Here is a 26,552-nt window from a genome sequence, read left to right as displayed (position 1 = left end):
AAATAAGGATAGAATGTAGGAAACAAATTTATTTGTGCATTTTGATGTCTAGCACCTAATGAATTTAAATGTCTAGGCCCTGATCCATTGATGATAGAAATGTCTGGACAAACAAAATTAGCAATGCTTGTTTTTCAGCAAAGATCAAATAATTCATATGATAAAGTCATATATTTAATTGTAGAATTTATAACAAGTATTGTGTTATGATTTTTAATGATTGACAGATTATCTTTCAGGAAATTTTTAAATACCTGTTTAATTTTATTTCAATCCAGATACAGAGTCTCTGCCTGCCTAATTAAAGAAAGATGACTTACTGTAAGACCTATTTCACTTTTCTCTCTTACTTTGCATTTATTCATCTGAGCACACTATGTTGCTCTTTGATGCCACCTAATGATCCAACGTGATACTTCCTTTCTGAAAAGAAAGGGATCAAAATTAAAATGGATCTATCGTCCCTTCTCTAATCTATATGGTAGAGAAGGGATTAAGTCTCCCCAGGTTGTATGTGTGTGTGAGGAAGAGGAGGAGAGAAAGAGAGAGAGAGAAGGGAGGGAAGAGGCAGAGTTTTGTACTTTTCCTTAGTCCATTCATTTAACATTGCTTGGCCACAACTTTTCCCCAGACACAAAATTCAAACATTTTCATTTGGAATGGTCAGGAAACACCTAACCTAGAAAGTAAAACTTGGAGCTTCTTTATGACTTGGAGTATGTCTCACAAAGGTGTTTAGAATTTAAATAAATCTTGAAGTCTGGGTTTCTTAGCTTTCAATTTTTCTTCTCTGCTGCTTTCTTTAAAAATCCTTAGGTTTTACCTCCTCCTACTGGAACTAAAGAGAATATCACTTTTAACACCATCAAAAATTAAAAACATCAGTAATTATCTTTTCTTTGAATATTTAATAGAGCTCTCTTGTAAAATCACTGAATCTGATATTTATTTTCTGTAAAGTATTAAATTGGTTATTAAATTTCTTTTTATCCAGTTGCTTATTAAGCTGTTAAATTTCTTAATGTTATGGTAGTATAGTATTCAATAATCATTAAAGAAATGTAATCAAAACATAATGTTTTTGATTTTTTCTTTGTATTTATTATTAAAGTCATATTTTGTCAAGGCTCTCCATTTCATCTAGTTTTTAATGTATTGGCAGAAAAGGTGTTCATAGGTATCTCATCACTTTCATTTTGTAAATCACTTGTTCTCATTTCCAATATTGTTTATATGTGTGATATTTTTATGTCTATTTTTCTTGAATTTCCTAATTTTATTCTTTATTTCAAAGAAAAATTTGTCCTTTTCGTCTCTAAGCATTTTTCCACTTTCTACTCTTGTTTGTAGTATTGAGTTCTGCATACTTTGAGTTTATTCTGATACATTATTCTTTTTTCCAACTTTTTTTTTTGTGTGTGAGGAAGATCAGCCCTGAGCTAACATCTGCCAATCCTCCTTTTTTTTTTTTTTGCTGAGGAAGACTGGCCCTGGGCTAACATCCGTGCCCATCTTCCTCCACTTTATATGGGACGCCGCCACAGCATGGCCTGACAAGCGGTGCGTCAGTGCGCGCCCGGGATCCGAACCCTCGGCAGTGGAGCACGGGCATTTAACCGCTTGCGCCACCAGGCCGGCCCCTTTTCCAACTTTTAAATTGAATTATTATCTCGTTTATTTATTTTAATAGTCTTTTAATTTTGGAACAGTTTTATATTTACAGGAAAATGGTAAAGATAGTAGAGTTCCCACATACCCTACACCCAATTTTCTCTACTATTAACATCTTACATTAGCATAGTGCATTTGTTACAATGAATGACCCAGTATTGATATATTATTATTAACTAGCAATCATACTCAATTCAGATTTTCTTAGTTATTACTTAATGTCTTTTTCTGTTCCAGGATCCTGTCTAAGATATTATATTACATTTAGTGCTCATGTCTCCTGTTGGTTCCTCTTGGCTATGATAGCTTTTCTTGTTTCTGATGGTCTTGAAAATTTTTTTTTTTTTGTGGGGAAGACTAGCCCTGAGCTTGCATCCCTTGCCAATTCTCCTCTTTTTGCTGAGGAACACTGGCCCTGGACTAACATCCATGCCCATCTTCTTCTACTTTATATGGGGCACCGCCACAGCATGGCTTGACAAGCGGTGCATCTGTCCGCGCCCAGGATCCGAACCTGTGAACCCAGGGTCGCCAAAGCAGAGTGCATGAACTTAACAACCATGCCACCAGGCCAGTCCTGGTCTTGATAATTTTGAGGAGTAATTGTCAAGTATTTTGTAGACGTCCCTCAACTGGGAATTGTCTGATGTTCTTCTCATCCTTAGACTAGAGTTTTGGGAGGAAAAGCACAGAGGTAAAGTGCCATTCTCATTTTAGCATATCAAGGATGTATACTATCAACATGATTTATCACTCTCAATATTAACTGTAGTAAATATGATATGGGCTTTGGATCTCATCCCCTCCTGAGTTTCTGATTCAGTAAGACCAGGGTGAACTAATAAGTTTCCAGGTGATGCTGATGCTGCTGGTCTGGGAACCACAGTTTGAGAACCACTGTTGTAAAAGAAAAGAGTATGAATCTGGGGCATTGCCTGGACCATGAAAGATGGTGACTTTTACTCTATATACATTACGCCTCAACAAGCCTACTTAAACAAATTAAGCAAACAAAAGAGAATTTTAAAGTATTATTTAGAAAAAGAACTAGTATGGGTTCTGGGACAATCACCTTGGCTCTCTTACCTCCTAGGTGAAGGATGTTGGGTACATTCTTTATCACTTCTGTGCCTCTGTATTCTTATAAGCAAAATGTAGATGATAATTCTGTTGATTTCATAGAGCTTTCTTAGGATTACAATAGTGCTTGGCACACAGTAATATTCAATGTATGTTAAACATTAATATAATACGATGGTACTCTTTTATTAAAATAAAAGGAAAACCTATTAGGTCGGTAGGTTTTCCTAGTAAACTCCCAAAAGAGAATAAATCTGATTTCTTTTTTTTGTCCCCAAGGACAACCAGGGTTAGTGAAATGATAGACCAGATTATTAACAAAAGTTGTATTGTTAATAGAATAAGACGTGGAAAAAAGGTAAATAAGATTCTATTTATAACCAAGTTGTATTTATAGTATTTATTATGCCTGAAATTGCAAATGGTGTTTTACTTAAGCTTGTCCTTTACAGAGCTGTGTGATGTCATATAATTTGGCTTAATATACAATACAGACATTCACAAATAACTCCAGTTGTAACATTGCTGAAAAATATATTTTGATAATGCCTTGAATGGATTGATATTAGGTCTCAATTAGTTCCTCTACTTAATTTATCTATTGGTATGATCTTTGGAATGAGTTACACAGGTGGTTCTCAAATTTAACATGCTGCGGAACCATCTAGAGGGCTAGTTTAAACACAGATTATGGACCCACTTTCAGAGTTTATGATTCAGTGGGTTTGGGGTGGAGTCGAAGAATTTGCATTTCTAAAATTTGTAGATGATATTGATGCTGCTGGTCCAGGGATATCATATTTTGAGAACCATTTGGCTAAAATTATGTGGGAAGACTCTATTAGAAACCTGCAGGATTCTACAATCCTTTAACAATTAATGGATATCCTTTAAGGTATGGAGTCTTGGAATAAGATGTCATATCCGAGAGTTATAAGGACTCATCTTCCTGTTCATTACTTCCATATCCCTCTGAGAGAATAAGTGCAGGATAAATGACCATCCTGACACCTTGTGACTATATGTGTATGGGTATAAGTTTCTCAAAGTAAACAGCTAACCATCTCTGTTTTCTCACATACTCTTCAAGCTTGGTCCTAAATCTCCCCACTGCCTGCAGGATACGCACAGACCACTTAGCTTTTTGTCTTTTCCCTTAAGACTCTCCAGCCTTGTCTTTCATGACACCAAACCAAGTTCTGTGAAGTTCCCTTTATGCCTTGGTCTGTTTTCGTCACTGCTCTTTTCCTTACACTACTTTACTGCCTGGGATGCTGTTTCTCCCTCATTCTACATCTAGTTGGTGAGAGCCCTGGACTCCAATAGTTGGCTCAAGCTTCACCTGCATGATTCCCAATTCACCAGGTAAAAGTCACTCAACCTTGTGTATAGTTTGATTTAAATCTATAACACTGTAGTTTATTTACCTGTTTACATGTCTGACTATCTCTTCTAAAAGGAACAAGGACACAAGGTAACAGTTGCAAAGTGGACTTCTTTCAGGAAATATCCATGTTTGTCCACATTTACAATTCTGTGACCATGTGTATCTTATCAGCTGACCATTTATGAAACTTTGAGTATGCTGAATGTTTTTGTTTCTTTTTTCAAATGCCAAAATTGAAGTCGGGCTGGGAGAATCTCTTTCCTTGATCTTCTAGCCTGAATCTTTCAGCAGATTTAATTCTAGAATTAGTTACCTGTCCTGGGCTGAGTCACTGCAGCTCTGTAGTCAGTCTGTCTGAGGTGAATTCCAACCACCATTCAGCAAAGTTTTAGTTAAGTTCTCTCAGTGCCAAGTCTGATGTTATAATGTTGTACAGTGGGCTCTACCCTTTACTCTGACGCCCACAGGGCTCTTTGCTCTAACTTTTTTTCTTGATTACTCATCTTCAGATGCCCTACACCTGTGTCCATGTTTACACCAAGGTTTATTTATGATTCTTCTATATACATTGCTATATTTTTATTTCACTGTGGAGGAAACATTTCTGTGGGGAAGCTAAATGTGCTTATGCAGAGAGCAATTAACTTTCTACCTAGTTAGCACTAAAGGCAGTTTAACAGACCTCTGCCTTTGAGTGTTAGAGTCCACATCATGACTTATAATTGCCCCTTCTGACTCCTTTATATCTATGTCTTATATGGAAAGAAAAGTTAAGCTTACAGTAAATGCTTACTTATCAGCAAGTAGAAAGATGAAAGTCTTTGTGGATAACCTAATCAGTTTGTTTCTAAATATATTCATGAAAATTTCTTGCTTAGCACGACGTGGATAAGTTTTTTGTTGTTGTTTTTTTTACTGCTTGTCACTATAATGGCTCTTTCAAAAGGAAACTATTTTGTTCCTGTTTATTTTATTATTTCCTTTGCATTGCATTCTCTAATGTCTATCTTTCTGGGATACTTATTAAATGGGTTTTTGAATACCAAAATATATAGTTACTTTATCTTAACTCTTCTTTTACATTTTATGTCTTTTTGACCTTTGCACTGATCTGCCAAAAAAGTCTCTCTACTTCATCTCCTAGTTGACTGATTTCATATTTTATTTTAATCTCTAGAGAATTTTTTATTTCAATGATTATGTGATTAATTTCTGAAAATAATGATTGATTCTTTTTCAAAGCAGTCTATTTTAAAATAGGTGTAATATCCTAGTGAATAATTGTGGACATAGTAATTATCTTTTAAAGTTTTCTTGAGTTTTCAGCATAAATCAGTTTCTTCAGGTGTTAATGCTTCTTGAGGCCTCTCTGTCATGCTTTTGGTTGACTGTTTATATTAGAACATGATGCACTCTATCCCATATCATTAGATTCTAAAGTATATTTAACAGTATTCTTGAGGTATACTGCACAATTAACAGATGGAGAGTGTATGCATGTAGTATGCTTTTCTTGTGTGTAACTGTGCGTGTGATAGCTTCTGTTCAACAAAGTCCATTTTCCCTAATGGTCTTACATTACCTGGGTTGCACTTCTCCATCTAGAATATTTGTTCTAGAAATTTCTGTTGTCAGAATCACCATTTTAGATAGCTTCACTCCCAGTTTTTGCCCAGGGGAAATCTTCAGAGTCAGAAGTGGAGAGTTAGAACAGCTATTCTGCCACTCATTAATTAAATGCACAGCTGCCCCCATGGGAGCCTCCTCTGCCAGCTTTGCCATCTCTGATCTTGAGGTTGTTCTGTTCTGCTGAGATAGCTCAGTATCTTCAAAGACTCCCTCTAGTCTCCGTGAGATTGTAATTCTACTGACAATCCAGTGTCACCTGTTATATATATATTCCAGATAGTCATCCCTAATTTGGTCATTTGGTGCTTATCAGAATTTTTTGGGTGTGTACTTATAGTTTTTCTATGATCTCAATATTATTTTAGGAGAATGAATAGGTAAAGATACATTTTCAATCAGCCTTCTTGAACCAACAAAAGTTCATTTTTTTCCAAGATGTTTAAATATTTTAACATCCTGGACATAATACTTACAAAGACTCACAGACTGTTTTTTTCATTCTGCATAAATATATTATTTAAAGGATCTGAGCCATGATGCATACCACTTACCAACCGGAGCAGGTATAAAAGAATGGGGCTATAATGGTAATTACCCAATTTTATTGCTAAAGGGATTTAGTTTCCCAGTAATCTCTAGAAATCTTAATTTAGAAGTTAGTTGTTTCACAATTTAACTAACAACACTATTACTATCTGGTTAAATATTACATTCCTTTTCTCCTTTTTAAAACACAAGATTTTTTTCCCCTTACACATCATACCCCAAATCATCATAAATATTTTCACGTTCATGCTTCTTTCTATTTCATGTTATTTTAATACTTTACTGTACTCTTTCTCATTCTAACTGATTCTTTCCTTTGTTCCTCACCCCCCCCAAACAAAACAAAACTCGTAATATTTTTCTGTCTCTACATTCAGAACTCAAATTCAGAAATCAAAAATTATAAGTGCATTGCATTTAATATAGAAAGCATTCTCAGTCTCAATCTTGAGAAACTGTCTCCCATTGGTTATAAATTCTCTCATTTAGTACTGAAAATATAGTAGCGTACCCTCAAGTGTCTTTCCGTGCTTGTAGATAATCTACGTGGTTTGATGCAAAGAATGTGACCTTTACATACTATTATTTCTACCAAAGGGCAAAGACACCCTGATCTAGGCATCTGAGAAAATTTTCTAGACATTTATGACTGGAAAGGGTAAGCTTATGTATCACATTGATTGCAGAGTTCTGGGAAAAATGTTTAAGGAGGTTCAACTATTCCTTAAATATTAGCAAAATTTGTTAACAGGAAACTGTCAGTGCAGTCTACTCCTGAGGCTCTAACACAAGCCTAAACAAGATCGAAAGAGCATTCTAGAATGTATAAAAATCTCAAACATAGGCATAGAATAAGGAAAACACAAAGCATGTGTAAAATTAAGAATATACCAAATTGGATGGAACTAAGATTTTTGGAAAGTGAATTGGAAGTAAAGTTAAAGATTGAAACCTATTACAGAAAGAATTAAATATCCATCAAAGATTTTTAAAAAGTATTTAATACGAAAAATTTAATCATACTCAAAAGTAGAGCATACAACAAAATCCATCTACCCATCACCCAGATTCAACGTCAACATCTTTCAAAGCTTGTTTCACCTAGCCCATCCCCAATTTGATTTTTCTTGAAGTATTTTAAAGCAAATCTCAGATATCATAGCATTTTGCCCCTAAACACTGGAGTATGAATCTCCAAAAAGTACTTTCAACATAACCACTGCTATAGACTGAATGTTTATATACTCCTAAAATTTGTGTGCTGAAATTCTAACCCCCAGTGTGATTGTATTTGGATTTGGGGGCTTTGGGAGGTGATTAGGTCATGAGAGTAGATCCCTGGTGAATGGGATTAGTGCCTTTATAAAAGAGACCCCAGAGAGCTTCCTTGCTCCTTCTGTCGTATGAGGACACAAGAAGACAGCTATCTATGAACCAGGAAGCGGGCTCTCACCAGACACTGCATCTGCCAGCATCTTGCTCTTGGACTTCCCAGCCTCCGGAACTATAGGAAATAAATTTCTGTTGTTTATAAGCGATCCGGTCTTTGGTAATTTGTTATAACAGCCCAAATGGACTAAGATAACCATAATGCCATTTTTGCACCTCCCCAAATTAACATTTTATTAAAACAATTTAATATGAAGTACATATTCAAATGTTCCTGATAACCTTTAAGAGGTCATTTTGTGGGCCGGCTCCCTGGTGTAGCAGTTAAGTGCGTGCGCTCTGCTGCTGGCGGCCCGGGGTTCGGATCCCAGGCGCGCACGGAGGCACCACTTGTCAGGCCATGCTGTGGCGGCCTCTCATATAAAGTGGAAGAAGACCAACACAGATGTTAACCCAGGGCCAGTCTTCCTCAGCAAAAAGAGGAGGATTGGCATGGATGTTAGCTCAGGGCTGATCTTCCTCACATACACACAAAAAATAAAAGGTCATTTTTTGATCTATTGTTCAAATCTGGATTCAAATAAGTTTCATTTTTAATATTTCATTATTTTTTCTCTTGATTCTTTTTTATCTACAAGAACATCACCTACTTTTGTCATTGTTGTTGAAACATGGGAAAATTATTTTTAATTACTCTCTGTATTTTATTAAGTAGAATACAAATTTTTCCTTAAAAACATCATGCGTTTTCTGTCACTGACAACATGACTTAGATACTTATTTTATATATTTAAATCTTCTTATGATCTGACAACATTAGCTATAGTGTATCCTAGAAATGAAAATAAACAAAACAGTTTTAGGAACACATGTATTTGCACCCACTAGTATTTAAAAATCATGCAAAGATACATATTTATTTTAAAATAAAGACATTGAAGATGAAGTCAGTTCATCACATCTTTTTACTAAGATAATGGCAAGAAATATTTTACAGAAAAATAAAAATTGGAGAAAAATCACTTTCAACTTAGATTTTTAACGCCTTAAAAATAACATCAACTCTATGAATCACGTTGTTCCCTTTTCATATCTGTCATGCTAATAATAAAACATAGAGATAACTCTGAACAGGATCAATGGATTTCTCACATGTTAAGCCATTTTCTTAACATAAAGGACAATAATTCAAATCCTATTTTACATCTCTACTTAAGTTTATATTGCATTAAAATGACTTTACATGAAAGAGCTAGTTGTATCGTGGCATAACACATAAGAAATCTTCTTTAGCATTCCTATATCTACGTTAATGGATATTTCACAGTTAGCTTAAATAAATCTATTATATACTAAACCTTCCAACAACAAGAAGAAAAATTGGACAATGTTAATCTCTTTTTTGAGAGCAAAGATATTCAATGTTTATTATTATTGCCTTTGGAAAAATATATTGACTTTCAAAACCACACATAAATCACCTATAGTAACTGGTTATAACATGTGAGTAATACCTGAAAATTTATCACTTGTGGTTGAGTCTCTACATGGCTACTTTTTGTTTGTTTAATAGACAAATTTTTAAAGAGAAATTTTAGGTCTACTGAAAAATTGTGCAGAAAGTACAGAGAGTTCCAATATACTCTCCCTCCCCCCAACAGTTTCCCCTATTATTAACAGCATGCAATAGCATGGTACATTTATTACAACTGATGGACTAATACTGATAAATTATTATTAACTAAAGTTCATTTTTTACATTAGGGTTCACTCTTTGTGTTGTACACTTCAACGGGTTTTGGTAAATGAATAATATCATGTATCCACCAATATCATACAGAATAGTTTCACTGCCCTAAAGTGTCCTATATTGCACCTTTTTCATCCCTCAGTTGTCCCCCTGAACTCTTGCTCTTTTACTGTCTCCACAGTTTTGCCTTTTCTCATATAGTTGGAATCTTTCAGGCTGCATCCATTTTAGACTGGTTCATTTAATTAGCGACATGAATTTAAGGTTCCTCCATGTCTTTTTATGGTTTGATAGCTCATTTCTTTTTACTGCTGAATAATATTCAATTGTATGGATGTGGACAGTTTGTTTAACCATTCACTTATTGAAGGACATCTCGGTTGCTTCCAACTTTTGCCAATTATTAATAAAGCTGCTATAAACACTTATGTGCAGGTTTTTGTGTGGACTTAACTTTTTAACTCATTTGGATAAATACCTAGGAACACAATTGTTAGATTGGATGGTAGGATTATGTTGAGCTTTGTAAGAAATTGCCAAACTGTCTTCCAAAATGACTACATTATTTTGCATTCCTACCAGCAATGAACAAGAGTTTCTATTGCTCTACATACTCACCAGCATTTAATGTTGCCATTCTTTTGGATTTTAGCCACTCTAACAGGTGTGTAGTAATATCTCATTATTGTTTTAATTTCTAATTCCCTAACATCATATGATGTTGAGCATCTTTTATATGCATATTTGCCATCTGTATATCTTGCCTGTTGAGATGACAGTTCAGATCTTTTATGCATTTTTTTAACAGGGTCATTTGTTTTTTTTTTTTTGAGCTTAAATAGTTCTTTGTATGTTTTGAATAAAAATTCTTCACAAGGCTACCTTTTGTGTGTGTGTGTGTGTGTGAGGAAGATTAGCCCTGAGCTAATATCCGTTGCCAATCCTCCTCTTTTTGCTGAAGAAGATTGGCGCTGGGCTAGCATCCGTGCCCATCTTCCTCTACTTTATATGGGACACCGCCACAGCATGGCTTGACGAATGATGTGGCGGTGCGCGCCGGGTTCCGAACCTGCGAACCTCCAGCCGCTGCAGTGGAGCATGTGCACTCAACTGCTATGCCACCGGGCCGGCCCCACGAGGCTATCTTTTTAAGCCGAGTATTTATTTTTGTTGAAAGTGTTAAAAATATGTTTTAAAAAAAGGTGTTCTTTTTTCTAGTGGAGTACGATTATGAGAAGAGAACGAAGAATAGTCCTTCAATGTTGATTTTCAAGCTGTGTTTTACAGAACTTAAAAATTCAGCTTTCGTCTTTCTGGGGCAGCATAACCAAATTTTTTTTATTTTTATAATAATAAACAACATTAGAATATTTTTAAAATCATAACTGTGATGAAAATCTTGGAACAACATCATCGAGCTAATGGCAATACATTGAAATTAGTTCTACTACCAAATAGCACTTTAATATTATTTTTTAAAAAAACTATCAAGCATCAGCTTAAGGATTTTTCAATATTCTAAACTACAACTTTTAAAATAAAAAAAGTATAGTAAGTACATTTGATTTGTGAGAAAGAAAGAAAGGAAAAAAGAAGCAAGAAACAAAAAAAGAAAGAACTAGGTTACCAGTGGTTCCTGTGACCTGGTAAATATCCAGCCAAATGTTCTATCCAAATATTAAAGTAACATCTTAACTCTCTCTCTGACAGTCCATTAAAGGGGGCCAGGGGATGCAGATTCTGTTTTTAGTCATGTTGAAAAAATTGCCTTATAAGTTCATATGTTGTAAAAGCTGGAATTATGAGGGAATGACACAAATGTAATTAAGAGATAAACTAAGATATAATCTTTTTGGAATTCCCTGGTGTCCATAGACATAGTTCATTTGTTTCCCTCATGATAAGGCACTTCAGATTCTACAAAACAGTTTCTAATTGCATTTGCCCACGGTTTACATCAAATGCATAGATTATTGTCTGTGCTGTTGCTCCAGCAACACCATGGCGAATAATTCCTGTATGGGGTGTTCCCCTTTCACTTGGACTACTAGGTACCCTAAGCTGTGGCAAGAAGGTAAATGCAGGTAACTGGCATCATATCTGCGGTGGATCAGGTTATTAATCTGTGAACATGACCAGAGATCCCCAGCTTTGTAGTAGTTAACGTTGTATAATGCTCAAACACCATAAACTGGATTGTGCTATAGAGAAAGATTTCAATCGTTATTGGGTCAATTTCCTTCATGCAATCCTGGGTCCTGCATTTTGGAGAACAGCACATGTTTAGTACAGATGCAACCATTGTAGGCCTTTCATTCGTGATTGGTTGGTCTGCGGATGCGGAACCCACAGATACGGCGCGCCAACTGTACTTCATAAGTAATTAGTATGCATTTCAAGGTGCATCACATCAGAAGACCAATATTGTCTGGTTCTCTCACAGTTAGTGATTCTGATTGACCTGTGGGTTCAAAGAATGAAAGACTATTCCATTTACATGATGGTGTTGCTATCCTCTGAAAAATCTTAGCCTTGATTTAGGCTGGTGTGTTGAGAAATATTGATTTTTCTTATTTTACCATTCCTATTGCATTTATTTTGGAAAATTTCCTGTAGATACAAATTTTCCTTCATGCACTAGGTTTTTAGAGACATTAAAATCCAGTTCATATTGGAAAGACAGGATACATGCAAGGGACCAAAGCTGTTTTTTTGAAGTACTCAAAATAATTTGGTAGAAATTGAGATCAAAGGCTGGAAGAAAACATAGGAAACAATTTGACTTAGCTATGAGTTAAAAGACATCAAATTTTAAATCAAAGGCAAATCAAAGACTATGATCTTATACTGTTCATGAGCAGGTTATGATTTTTATGATAATGTGATATTAAATTGAGTACCAACTGGGCAAGAGAAGAAGTATGTGTAGGTGTATTGAGATAGGTTTGAGCAATTTGAATCTTGGTATTTTCTGAGCTAGCTGGAGATAAAACTAAGAAATCTTCTCATCTCTTTTGGTAACCTTTTTCTTCTTTATGGAGCATTGTCATCCCATATTTCCTCACATCCACCTATCTATTTACGTATAACTCAAACCCTTACACTGTCCCAAATTGTCCTGATCCCTCTGTTTCTTTCCTTTCTTTTGAAGTGTCCTAAGCTCAGAATGTGTATTTTCTCCACTTTTCCAACCTCACTCTTCTCCAATAATTTCCCACAGATGTCTATCCACTAAATTAGCTAAAATCATCTTAGACGAAAAAAGCCCTTAGCAATAAGCCTCGTTTCTCTCTCAAGCCCTATCTCCTATTTAGTATTTTGCAGTATATCATACTGTACTGATTGTTGTTCTCTGAAAATGCCCTTGATCTTTTTATTTCTGCATTTGTCCATCCTGTTGTCTTTGGCTGTAATTACTTTTCCAAGGTTCTTGGCCTGTCAAGGTTCTATCCATATTTCAAGGGCATTTCCAGCTTATTTTTTCACAAAAGCTTTCACATTACTTGTCTTATTCCTATAACTCCTAGGAATCTGTTTTTTATTTCTCTTCTTATTTTATATTCTTTAATATAGCAAAATATTACATAATTTGCCTATGTATTCGTTTATTAATTCACTCATCGATTATGGAGTAAATTATAGTGCTAGGGAAAGTGAAGTTAAATAAATGTATTATGAATTATTTGTTGAATATGAAATGGTTTAAAAATTATTCTTTAAGTATTCTTATCAAAATTCTAAATAAAATAGGCAATCAGGCTATAAACCTTTATCCAAGTTGTTTTTCTTTTCAGGGTGTTAGGGTGCCTGACATGACTATGTATAAGATTGTGGGGAGAAGAAGAATAATCCTGGCATATTTTTCCTGCTTTATGAGACTATCCAAAAGGTGAAAATAATCCTTAAAACTTTAAAAGAGAAAAAGATAGGAACTTGCAAAGGATTTTCCAAAAGTAAGAACAGGAACTGAATTCAATTTACACTACTGTGTGAAACAGTGGAAACTGAAGCTAGGAGCTAATAGGAAATTTTCTGGAAATTAATTATCTGGAAAGTATCTGGAAATAGGAAATTATATAATATTCAACTTATAGAGTCGACAGTTTGAAGGTAATTAAATACACAGCAAGAGGAAGGAGGTTTTAGAAAGTAAACATACATTACACATTAAAGTTTAATCAGATGGTTATGAGATTCCAAGTTGTGTAGACACAGGCCAACAGACCAAATCCTCCAAAGGAAATTGAAACCAGCTGCATTATGCTCCTTCATCATATAGTCACAAGATTCTGTAACCAATAGGCCTCTTCACAAGGCATTGACTCTAAGACTGAAGCTGTTTTCTTTTAACTGTCCTCAGCCAGAATAAAGCTTTACAAATTTTTTGTTGCTGGATGGATTCTGGTACATGTAGAATTTATACTGGAAAATTTTCTTTGGTGCATGATGATGAGCGAGGCAGTAGAGGTGAAAAACAGCTACTGATCCAGAATTCTACCTGCTGAGTAATTCAATAATCACTCTTATAAAAGTGGTTTACTGAAAGGCACAAAGTAGTTTTTAGTTAATCGACTCCCTGATAAATCAGGCTTTTATGTCTTTTTCTATAAGATCCAAACCATGAATTGCTAAAATTTATGCAGTTCCTAGAGAAGGACATTTCAAGCAAAATTACAGATACAGTTATCCAAGTTCTTCATTCAGGGTGATGAAGGACAATTCACAAACAAATTATACAACACTAGACTCCTTTGCACTGGACATAAAGTCTTCCCATTTATGAGAAAGGGTAAGTTCTAACGTGTGACATTCATGCCACAGAGAAAGGAGCAGTGGTAAGAAGGATTGCTTAATATCATGTAAACTACTGGTAGAAGAAGGAATTAGGAAGCAATTTCAACATTATTTTGCACTTACCTTAATGCACAAAGCAACCCTTAAATCTAGTAATATTCAGCACTTTTTAAAATCTCTGCAAGATATTCTTATGCATAAGTGAAGGTGGACTTCACTAAGAATGAAGGAGAGAAGGAAAACATAACTAATAAATAAGCAAATCACTTCAGTGTGTCTTTAATTACTATTTCTAACAGGAATCTCAGAAGGTTGAAAGAATCACTGTGCTGTGGCTCAAAATGAAAGGTTTGACATGGACTATGTAGAAAAGATCCACACTGAAATTCTGAATGGATGTTTGAAAAACCATGTTTATATCTTAATGTTCAGGCCTATGTTTTTGCCAACTGTACAGCTTACTTTCTTCCCTTTATTTGAAGAGATTCTGTGATTCTTTGAACTCTTTTTTCCAAATAGGTTATGCTCAGTCAGGATTTAAAAGATTTGAATACATAATTTAGCATCTTCTCTTTAGAGCTTTGTTATTCAAAGTGTGGTCCATGGTCCAGCAGTATTGGTGCCACCTAAGAACTTGTTAGATGCAGAATCTCAAGCCCCACTCCAGATCTGCTAAATTAAATAGAATCTGTTTTTTAATAAAATCCGCAATGATTCACTTGTATAATAAAGTTTGAAAATCCCTGAAAATGCCTTGAAATAGATCAGTTGGCCCGTAAATTCATGATTAAAGCAAGACAACAATTTTAAATAACAAGATTAAACTAAAGAAAACTGTGCTAAATTATAAATATTTTAAATTACTTTAATATTAGAGATTATATATTTCATTAAATGGAGAGAATTAACAATGAAATATATAATAATGAAGCACAAAACTAACAGATTTTAAAATGGAAGAAATCCTACAATACAGCACATATAGGTATGGTGCATGTATGAGGAATGGAATGAACATTTTATGTGATCTAAAAATCTAAAAGATAAAAATGTACTTCAATACATCACTAAATGCAGAGCTCACGGATGTTTCAGGAAAACAAATATTTGTGAAACCGTCTCCTTTCATTCAGGATAATTTTATTTCTTTATATCTATATCCATGATCTTAAATATGTGGCTTTCCAAATCTATATTTATTTGATGCAAAGTGCCCATAATTCTTATATTGGAAAAGTTAAGGGGTTTTAAGACTTTCTGTAATATTTTTAGAGGTGATCAAAGTTGCGGATTTTTCGCTGTTTAGAAATAATAATGAAAACAATGAAATAAGAACAGAAATTAATAAAGTAGGATCAATTAAATCATAATTTAAATATATGTAAAGAATAATAAAATTGAGAAACCTATGGTGAGACTGATCAAGAAAAAATTAGACTGGCTTTATTAATATTTTTCAAAGACTAGTGATTTTACCTATTATCTTTCACTTAGAGAAAACTTGTTTTGATAAAAATATTGAACATTGAATTTTGATACATATACGTATAGGTCTTTTTTTTTTTAACTGATAGAGAAAATCAGTAAATGTGCAATTTCCAAATTTATGTTATCTTTATTAAGTTTTATTTAACTTTACCTCCACAAACATCTGTTTTTCTAGTTATCTTAGTATTTTTAAAAAGAAGATACAAATGGATAGAAAGATCAGTCCTTAAAAATTATTCTTTAGGGGGGCCGGCCATGTGGCTTATCGGTTAAGTGCACACGCTCCGCTACTGGCGGCCCGGGTTCGGATCCCAGGCGTGCATTGATGCACTGCTTCCCCGGCCATGCTGAGGCCGCGTCCCACATACAGCAACTAGAAGGATGTGCAACTATGACGTACAACTATCTACTGAGGCTTCGGGGGGGGAAAAAAAAGGAGGAGAATTGGCAATAGATGTTAGCTCAGAGCCAGTCTTCTTCAGCAAAAAGAGGAGGATTAGCACGGATTTAGCTCAGGGCTGATCTTCCTCACAAAAAAAAAAAATTATTGTTTAAGAATAGACATGATATTGAGATTAGTAATTTCATTTTATGATTGGATACAATAAAGTTTATAATGAAATATTTGACAGAATTGGAAAATCATATTTAAACCTGAGAAGGGAGAAGTTTTTACAGTCATTACTCTTCGTATTCATCATTTTTTCTCACAATTTTTTATTTCAAATAGATTCCCCTTTCAGCTTCCCTTTCCCTTTCCTTTCCTTACTGTATTCTCAGAAAACTTATAAAAACTGACTTTAAAGCAATAGCAGCGATAGTATAAATCAATTTAACTACAACTCTATTCGTAATCGTACTTTGTAGCCCAAAGTTGTTTTCACTTCTACACAAATTAAGAGTCTTTCACAGAATTCAACTCAAAGAATAAACTAACGCATGCTTGTTTGACCAAACAAAAGTTACTAATTTCCTTTTTAACAAGTGAAGCAGATGCTAAGAAAATTTATTAACTTACAATGGGAAAACTCAAAAACAAACTTAAAACATTTTAGGAACAAAGCAACTTTTTTACAGCCCAGTTTATAAGAACAAAATGGAAACAAAACACGTTAACAATAATTTACTAAAATTTCAGAATATCAAAAATTAATTAAACTTAATGTCATTTGCCAGAAACACCAAAAGCCATGTTTTATATGGAACAGTCAGTCCCCACAATTTCGGTAACATAAACTTAAAAATTCGCTTAAATTATGGATCTGCTTAGGAGGCACAAATATAAAAAAAAGTCCATTTTTTTTGACATTAAGCTCTATTTAGTATTTGAAACATGGTGTACATTTATAAATTTGTATAAATATTTAGTATATCTAAAATCTACAACTGATGGTTTCATGTCGATTAGCACACTTATGAATTTAATGGAAGAAGCTGTAATAGCACTGTGAATAAAGAAGACTTTCATGAAGAATAATCTCACAACGAGAAAAATAATTTAAAACTCTCTTCTCTATAGCTCTATTAGGTTTGGTTCAAGAGCTGGTGGAAATGACATTATAGATGAAAGTCTTTTATCTGAAATTGAGCAAGGGTAGGGAGAGTGCAGACATTTACTCTTCTTGTCTGCACTTCCTTTGTACTTTACCATTCTGTTTAATGACACTTTCTGGTAGTGTTATTATGGCATGAGCTCCTTGAAGATAAGATCTACTTCTGACCTAACTATGTGTGTTTGATGACTAACATAATGTCTGGCACTTAGTTGATGCTAAGAAATTTCTTCTCAAATTAATTTTTAAATATTAATTATTTGATATTTGCATTAAAAATAGGACAAATTCATTGACTCTTACAAAACTTAAGAAAACAGCAGAAAATTGATAGCACCGACTATCTTTCGACTCTGATCATCTTTGATTTGTATTATGCTCTCAGCCAGAAATCCAAAAATGAAATAATGTTTCCTAGTCAATGTAGCGACAGATATTGATATGTGCCAGCAGAGAGCAGCATGATCCTGTACTGACAGTGACAAAGATTCTGACTTTGACCAGCCTTTAGTCAGGCTCTTCTGAGTCCTCTGCTGGACTAGGACTGACCTTAGGCTTCCTATCAGTGCTTGTAGGGTCCTATTTGGCAAGAATCCTGCTAATTCAGTTTAGCCAGAATCCCCCATACTCACTATCTGATCACCCTCAATACCCGACCAAATTCCTTATCTCCTACCATTCCCCAGACAGAGGGATGGTAGGAGATCACTTTGGCCTACCTTCAGCAAGAATCTGGTTAGGTCAGTTTCACAAAGAACTACACCCTACCTTCTTAGTAATTTTCCATCCGTTGACACATCCTCGACATCCCAACCTACTCCTTGACCGTAAAGCCCAAACTTTCCTTGCTGTATTTGAAGCTCAGCACAATCTCTCTCCCCTACTGCAAAACTCCATTGCGGTCATCCTTATACACATTGTGATAGTCCTGAATACAATCTGCTTTACTGTCTTAAACAAGTGTCAAGAATAATTTTTTCTATAACACTAGTAGGGTCTAAAGCCTCAGAAAATTCTGGGATTGATCAGGTGGTACAAAGTCTTAACAGTAAATTACTCCACTTCTTTATATAGAAATGTACTATATAGATAAACAATAATTTAAATAATTAAAAGACATATTTTTCACACTCAAAGAGCTGATATTTATATAATTAATAAGGGATCTTTTCTTTTTGTATTGAATTTATTATATCCATTTTGTTCAAACCCTTCCCAGATAGTGAGACTTATATAAGAACCTTAAATATCCAAAGTTTGAAAGGACTTATATTTATTTATTCACATACTTTCTTTTTCTACAGTATATATGAGGCTATTTGAAAATATATATATAGACCACAAAAGAACAAAAATTAATTAATGAATGATTATTTCTAGGAAATGTAAAGGATGCTTACTTTTCATTTCATCTATTACAATATTTTTGGTTGGTATTTTTTTTTTTGTACAATGACTATGCATGTCTTTTTTCATTAAAATGTAATCGTGGGGAAAATAATAAAGACATATGGTGCCAACTTGTTTGCTTGAGTTGCTATTGGGAAAATCTGACAGTAAAGAAGAGAGGAGAAGGGCAGAAAGAGTATTCACTGGTGACCACTTAATAACCACCATAGATGTTCTACCTTCTGAAGTTGAAAGGCTTACTGTGAAATGCAGCTATCAGTGCAAGAGATTGCAATTAATCAAGGAATCACCTGTTAGAAGAGATAATGGAGAAAACTATTCACAAAAGCAACAGTAATAACAGGGACAAAACTAACAGCAACAAAGATGAAACACCCCTCCCCATAGAGCTGGATTCATGTCAGACTTACATGAAAAAAAATCACGAAACCTACAGAAGGACAGAAACTGAGACTTGAGTAATTGAAGGATTCTATGATTTTACGTGGACACAAACTCATACATTGAACAATTTTTCCTAAGTTAGTTAATAAAACAAAAACAATAAAAATGCAGGGCTTGTTTTATATTTTAACAAGGAAGGTCATGACCTATATGATTCTAAGGAAGGTCATATAGAAAAGTCAACAAAGATAGCAGGCTTAAGCTGCTGTGAGGTGGCCCCTTCTCCAGCTATCGCTGGTTCTAGCAACACCCTTTCTTCTTGCCCTTTCAGGCCAGGAGTGGTAATTACTTCCACTGAAGCCAGTCTCTGGGTGCCACATTATTCCTTATCAGTTTCCTTAATCTTGCCTGCATCTTTGGAAATCATCTCTTCATTAAACTATCTTCAGTCAAATCCTCTTGTGTGGAATTATATTCATGCTTGGCTACAATCCAGTTTTTTGAGTAATAATAAATTGACTTTTGCAATTAGTGATTTTTCAGTTGAGAGTTAGGCTTGTATTGACGAGTTTATGCTGGATGAGAACAAATCAAGCTATTGAGAAAATATTTAAATTTAGTAATAAGTGAGTAGGTATTGATTTCCACTTAAGGGAATAAATTACTAAAGTAGCACAGGATGTAAATTAATCCGGTTCCATCAATAAAATATACTCCTTGCATGGATGCATGAATCATATGTATAATCTCTCCTTTACCTTTCCTTTCATTCTGATTTAATATTCAATGTTCCTTTCTAAAAATAAAAAGAATAAATAATTGAAGAAATTTAAGTTATAGAAATATACGACTTCTGAACTAGACACAGAGTTTTCCCATGAAGGTACTCTTGGATCCTAAGGGCAGGAGTGCAGCCTTCAGATGGCACTGGAGACCAAAGAGATAAGCTGCCAGGAATTTATCATATCTACTCTTTTCTTCTCTCCCTGTGTGGCTTCCTCCACTACTCAATTTGCGGTGCAAATGGAATTTGGCTACGCTGGTCCTCTAATTGAATTGCATGTTCAAGAGACCAACCCAAAATGATCTAGAACATCTACATTCAGATTTCCCACTCATAATTTGATTCGCTCTACCTGGGGGAATGTCTACTTCCTCTTTGATCATCTGTGACCAAAGGGAAAGGGTCACTTTGACAATATTGACTGCTGAGATTCTAAGCCTGGAGAGTTCAGAACATTATTTTTAGCTGAAAACATATCCTAAAAGAGGTTTATTACCTCCAAATGTTATGATAATCTTTTTGAATATATAATTTCATATAATATTCCAGAAACTCTTTCATGAAGTTACTACATGAACCCTATTTAGAGATAAAACTCAAGAAGGTTAAATGAATTGTTCAAATTAACAATGATTAAGTAGCAGAACTGGGATTTAAATTCTGCTCTGCCCAAAGTCTAGAGTCAGAGTTCTAAACCATTCCATCATACTGCTGTATGAGGCTTGGCTCAGTGGAAAGTATTCTACAGTGAGATAAAATAATTGTCTAAGTACATAGCTGTTTGATGCCCTACCTTAATCCAAGAGTAACGTTTCAAATATCCAGTGGAACAGATACAATTGACTCCCTTCAAACATTTCCCCATAAATATTGCTTATCATAACCTGGCCTTTGATAAGCAGTGGACAGCAGAGATTTCAAAGTTACTATCTCTGGCAGGTTAATTTGTTTTTTCCTATTTGAAGAAGATGTGGAGGCAAGGTTGGGGCAGAAGAAGCAGTATGTTCTAACAAACTAGCAAAGAGAGAACACAGAGCTTGTCCTGTCCCCTCGCACTTCTGCGCTCAGTCACTTCTTCACTCAATGTTCATTTCACATGTATTAAAACAATGTGTGGTGTTTTGCAGTTTACAAAAATTTTAATATTTGCCCTGTTCCACATAGTAAGAGGAAATAAGTGTTATTATTTTTTATATCAAGCAACGGTAGTTAAAAAAATTACCCTGCATGGCTCAGTTTATAATACGCAGATCAGGCAGCCTCACTATCAGATCTATTCTCATTCACTATCCTGTGTTGTTTGGTATTCTGTGGAGGGCAGCATGACCTTCAAGGGGAACAGATAACTACCTTTGACTCCTCCTTTCGGTGTATTTACAATTTTGTGATGTTGCTGACAATGTTGAACTTTATCTGAGCCCTGTGTTCATAGAAAACAACAAAGGTTAAAGGAATTCCTTCACATTTTGTCTACTGGAAAAGGGCTTACTATAAAGAAACACTCTTCCCTATATGACTTACATAAGACTCATGGATGTCCCACTGTTTACCTGTGACAAGACCAGACACAAACCCTCCAAATTCCCATTCTTTGCCTTGAAAATGAGCTGAACTGCCTGTCCCATCAACTAATGGGAACAAAATGCTTGTTTATTAAACTTTGATTAAGATTCTCTCCTTCCCCCAGGACTCTGAACTTTGTCTTACTGTCTTCCTAAGTCAACAGCCAAAGCCTCTTTAATAGCACGTCCTGAGAAGAGGCTAGCCTCAGGGTGAAACAGTCTCTGATCTTCTCTTCCGTCACACCACCCCCTTCATTGTGCTTCTCCCCATATAATTCTTTCTAGCCTTGTTGATTTCTTTGTAAGAAAGAAAAACCCTTTTGCCTAACTCCTCTCCTCAAGCCCGGTGCTATTGTGGTACAACTGACAAATAAAAATAGTACATATTTAAGGTCTACAACGTGATGGTTTGATATAAGTATACATTGTGAAATGATTACCACAATCAAGGTAATTAACACGTCTATCACCTCACAGCTACTTTTGTCTTTTTGTGCTGAGAACACTGAAGATCTACTCTCTTAGCAAATTTCAAGTAAACAATACAGTATTATTAACTATAGTCACTATGTTGTACATTAGATTCTCAAAACCTGTTCTTCTTATAACTGGAAGTTTGTACTGTAGGGGAAGTAGAAATTTTCCTCTACTCTTTGAAGTTCTTCTGGCCGGTCTAAGAATTAAATTGACATGAGACCAAATAACAGGAGAAAAGAAAAACAAGTTTAATAACATGTATACATGGGAGAAACCTAGGAAAACTGAGTAACTCACCAAAATGGCCAAAGCCACCACTTTAGGTTTTTTTTTTTTTCGTGAGGAAGATCAGCCCTGAGCTAACATCCACGCCCATCATCCTCTTTTGTTTTGCTGAGGAAGATTGACCCTGGGCTAACATCTGTGCCTATCTTCCTCTACCTTATATGGGATGGCACCACAGCATGGCCTGACATGAGGTGCATCGGTGCGCATCGGGGATCTGAACCCAGGCCACCAACAGTGCAGCAAACACACTTAACCACTGTGACACAGGGCCGGCCCTTTTTTTTTTTTTTTTTTTGCTGAGGAAGATTAGCCCTGAGCTGCCATCTGTGCCCATCTTCCTCTATTTTGTATATGGGACGCCACCACAGCATGGCTTGATGAGCGGTACACGAGTCCGTGTCTGGGACCCGAACCTGCAAACTCTGGGCCACCAAAGTGAAGTGCGTGAACTTAACCACTACACGACTGGGCCGGCCCCAAAGCTACCACTTTATATATTATCTTCAGCTAAAGACAAAGGAGGATATTGGTGGTAGTGGTTTGGGACCTCAAAGTGGAGAAAGGCAGAAAAGCAAATGTTTGATAAACAAATGTTAGATTTCCCACTGTCTACCACACCTAGTTCCTATTATACTGTTATCTATGGCGATAGCTCCTTAATAAAACAGGCCTTCTATCTTAAATTCTTCTAGGCAGTTAAGGGGAAGATCAAAGTTTCTTCCTGAGTCTTTTGTTCTTAAAAATAATCAAGGCAAAGAGACACATTTTGGGGTGCCAAATTCTGCTCCTCTATATCTCCAAATTATAAATGTGGAGATCACAGACAACTATACGTAAACTGGGTGGCATATAGTAGGCATTCTGAAATTTTCACTTTGTTTTCCTATTGTCATCGTTGCTGTTGCAGATGCATGAGTAAAGAAAGAGCCCAGTTACCAGCTATAGGTTAACATGTTAACAGTAACAAGGCTGACTTACTACAAATTGTATACTATTAATATTTTTTCAAAATAATTTTTAATTTGCCAAGGATTGGGAATAGAGACTTCAGGAAGACGTAAAATGAGGAAACTTGAACCTTCAGATTGATATCATCTTTGAGCATTAGACCCATTGAGGAGGAAAGGAATCAAGAGAGAAACAGAGAATCAGAGAAAACAATAAGAGAAAAATATGGTTTCACAATCTTCCTGCCTGCTGATACCTGCTTGAATTCAAGGGAAAAAAAATCCCCACAAAGTAAATAAAGTCAGAAAAAATAGGATCATAATGTGAGGATTTTCAAAAGTATTTACAAAATTATCAGTGCCATTTTTAAAGTATAGCAATACTACATTAATTACGTGATGACGTATGCAGTAAAAGAATATGAATTATTTTACATTTCATATGTATATTTAATTTATAATATAATTAAATATTTTCAATTTAATATTTTAATTTAATTTACTTTTAATATTATATTATTTGGTATAATATGATTAAATATTTTACTTAATAATGGATAAATATAATTAAATATTATATTTATAATATAAATTTATATTTAACTTATGTATTTTACATGCCATTTATTACTTTCAAATATATGAGTTTGTTAAAATAATTGGATAAGGCTAATTTGGAATTAACAGTACAATTTGTAGGCCAAGAACTACTGTTTTGAGCTTTAAAGCTAACTCTAACAATTGGATAGCAGGAACACATCTCATAGAAATGACAATGAAAAGATCAACTACTAAATTTGACATTGACAAAAATTTGAAATCAAGAAGATTTACTTTTACTAAGTTGAAACAAAGATCTGACTTTTGAAATCATTTTATAATTCTTGACATTCAAAACATCTGGCATTTCAATGTAACTATGTGCTCAAATAAATTCTACTAAAAATTTACTGGTTGTTTCTTTCTTTTCTGATAAGACTCCCATGGATTTTCATGTGTGAGAGAAGACTATAGTCACTTTTAGTTTTTTAGGATTATAGTATACTAAAAAATAAAGCTACATAGATGCATTAGTGTAGTCAGACTCCTGGTTTCAGCTCTGACATATAAAAAGCATGTAAATAGTCACTCCCATTCTCACAACAAGAAAAAATTGAACTGGAAATCAACAATTCTTCTTAGATCTTCTTAGGCAAAGACTGAGAAATGAAGTCATAGGGCAAAGTGCAACCCCCAAAACTGGAGACAGGAGAATACCTAGAATGAGCCAATGAGAGTAGAAGCCACTGGCGCCAGGAACAGTTAGGACAATTGAATGGTAACTGATGAAAGGCTGGAGGCTGAGTACGCATTAGCTCAAGAGGTAAGAAGTCCTGGGGACCCAGTCTTAGAGAGACTCATGTTTTTGTTGCATTTTACACCCAGGATTCTCACAAGATTATCATGAATGGAGAAAAATTCTCTTGTGTTTCAGGCAGTGGGAAGGTGAAAAATAACCATTTAAAAATAAACTTAGAGTGTTATTCACAGTAAAGTCCTACTCACTGCGGAAAAAGACCTTACCAGAAACTTATCTGACCTGGGGAAGGGAAATACCCAACTATAGCCCCCTCTGGCCTTCCTGTCTCATAAAAGGTGTGTGTGTGGGTGGGGGGTGGGGGGGGAACAGAGGAGACAAAACAAGGGAACTAGAGGAAATGGAAGTCCGTAACACTACAACTACAGCAAACGTTAAAGACAGCCTAATTTTTAGTCAGGTAATATCCAAAACTGACTACCAAATGCTGGCCGGGATGTGGAACAATAGTAATTCTCATTCATTGCTGGTAGGAATGCAAAATGGTACAGACACTGAGGCGGTTTCTCACAAAGCTAAACACAGTCTTACCATGTTATCCAGGAATTCCACTCCTAAGTATTTACTGAAATGAGGTGAAAATTTATATCCACACAGAAACCTGCACATGAATGTTAATAGCAGCTTTATTTGTAACTGCAAAAATTGGAAGCAATAAAGATATCTGTCAATATCTGAATGGATAAATGACTTCTGGTACATTCAGACAATGGGTTATTATTCAGCAATAAAAAGAAATGAGTTATCAGGACAAAAAGACGTAGTAGAACTTTGAATGTATGTTGCTAAGTCAAAGAAACCAATCTGAACATACTACATATTCTGGAATCTGATATTCTGGAAAAAGCAAAACTATAGAGACAAGGAAAACATCAGTGGTTGTCAGGAGTTCAGGGGAGGGGAGGCAGGATGAATAGATGGAGCACAAGAGATTCTTAGGGGAGTGAAAGTATTCTATATAATACCATAATGGTGGATGTGTGATATTATGCATTTGTCAACACCCACAAACTGAACAATACAAAAAGTGGACCTTAATGTAACCTATGGACTTTATTTAACACTAAGGTGTCAATATTGGTTCTTCAGTTCTAACAAATGTGCCACACTAATGCAAGATGTTAATAAAGAGTGGGAATTGTACAGGGGAGAATAGATATATCAGACCTCTCTGTACTATCTGCTCAATTTTTTTTTGTAAACCCGAAATTGTTCTAGAAATAAAGTCTATTAATTAAAAAAAAACACAGTCATGCTGCCACTTATTTTTTCACTATTAATATTTAAATCTTGTCATTTATAAAACAGATTCTAGGATCCTCAAACTCGACCTGAAAGGAGTAAGTGTGTGATACAGAAGGAAAAGAAAAAGCTCACTGGTCACAAATAGGGAGCAGCCATTGTCTTGGGAACATTTGTCACAAGGACACGCCAGTCTCATTTTTCTTTCGGGGTTTTGTAGTATGATAGAGATATGATATCAGATCTACCCAAATTCTAAGTCAAGGGAAACATTTTAAAAATAGAAGCTTATCTGGGATCTTTTTCTAGATTGAGTGGACAAAGAGGAAAGGTCAGGCAAAAGACTCAAACATTTTATAACTTCCTTTGTACGACGGAGAAGGATGTTCACGGAGAAGAAGGAAGGTCGAGGTGGCCATTTTGCATGTTGTTTTTATTTTTATCAGCATATGAATCCTCACCATTTGGAAGATTTTCTGATGTTAAATATGCTTTGAACTTTGCTGGTTGCCAGCATGACATGATTTAGAAGCATTTGTAACATCCCTGCAGCTAATTGCTTACAAGTGAAAGACAAGAGAGATGGCCCAAAGGTTAAAACTGTTCAGATGGGTTTGAGCTTGACAAGAGATTGTCACATATTGAGGTATATGGGGTAGCTATTCCGGTTCAAAGCTGTTTCAGCTTGAACTAAAGAAGTCTGATTTGTGATCAATCAAACCTACATTGTACAGCTGCTTTAACCATTAAAGTAAAGAATGCATTAAACATTATCTCAAAGTAAAAGAATGCACTCTCTTAAGAATGCATACTT

Source organism: Ceratotherium simum, chromosome 8 (assembly GCF_057802395.1).
Source record: "Ceratotherium simum simum isolate JZ-2026a chromosome 8, ASM5780239v1, whole genome shotgun sequence".
Taxonomy (NCBI): Eukaryota; Metazoa; Chordata; class Mammalia; order Perissodactyla; family Rhinocerotidae; genus Ceratotherium; species Ceratotherium simum.
This window is presented reverse-complemented; position numbering follows the sequence as displayed.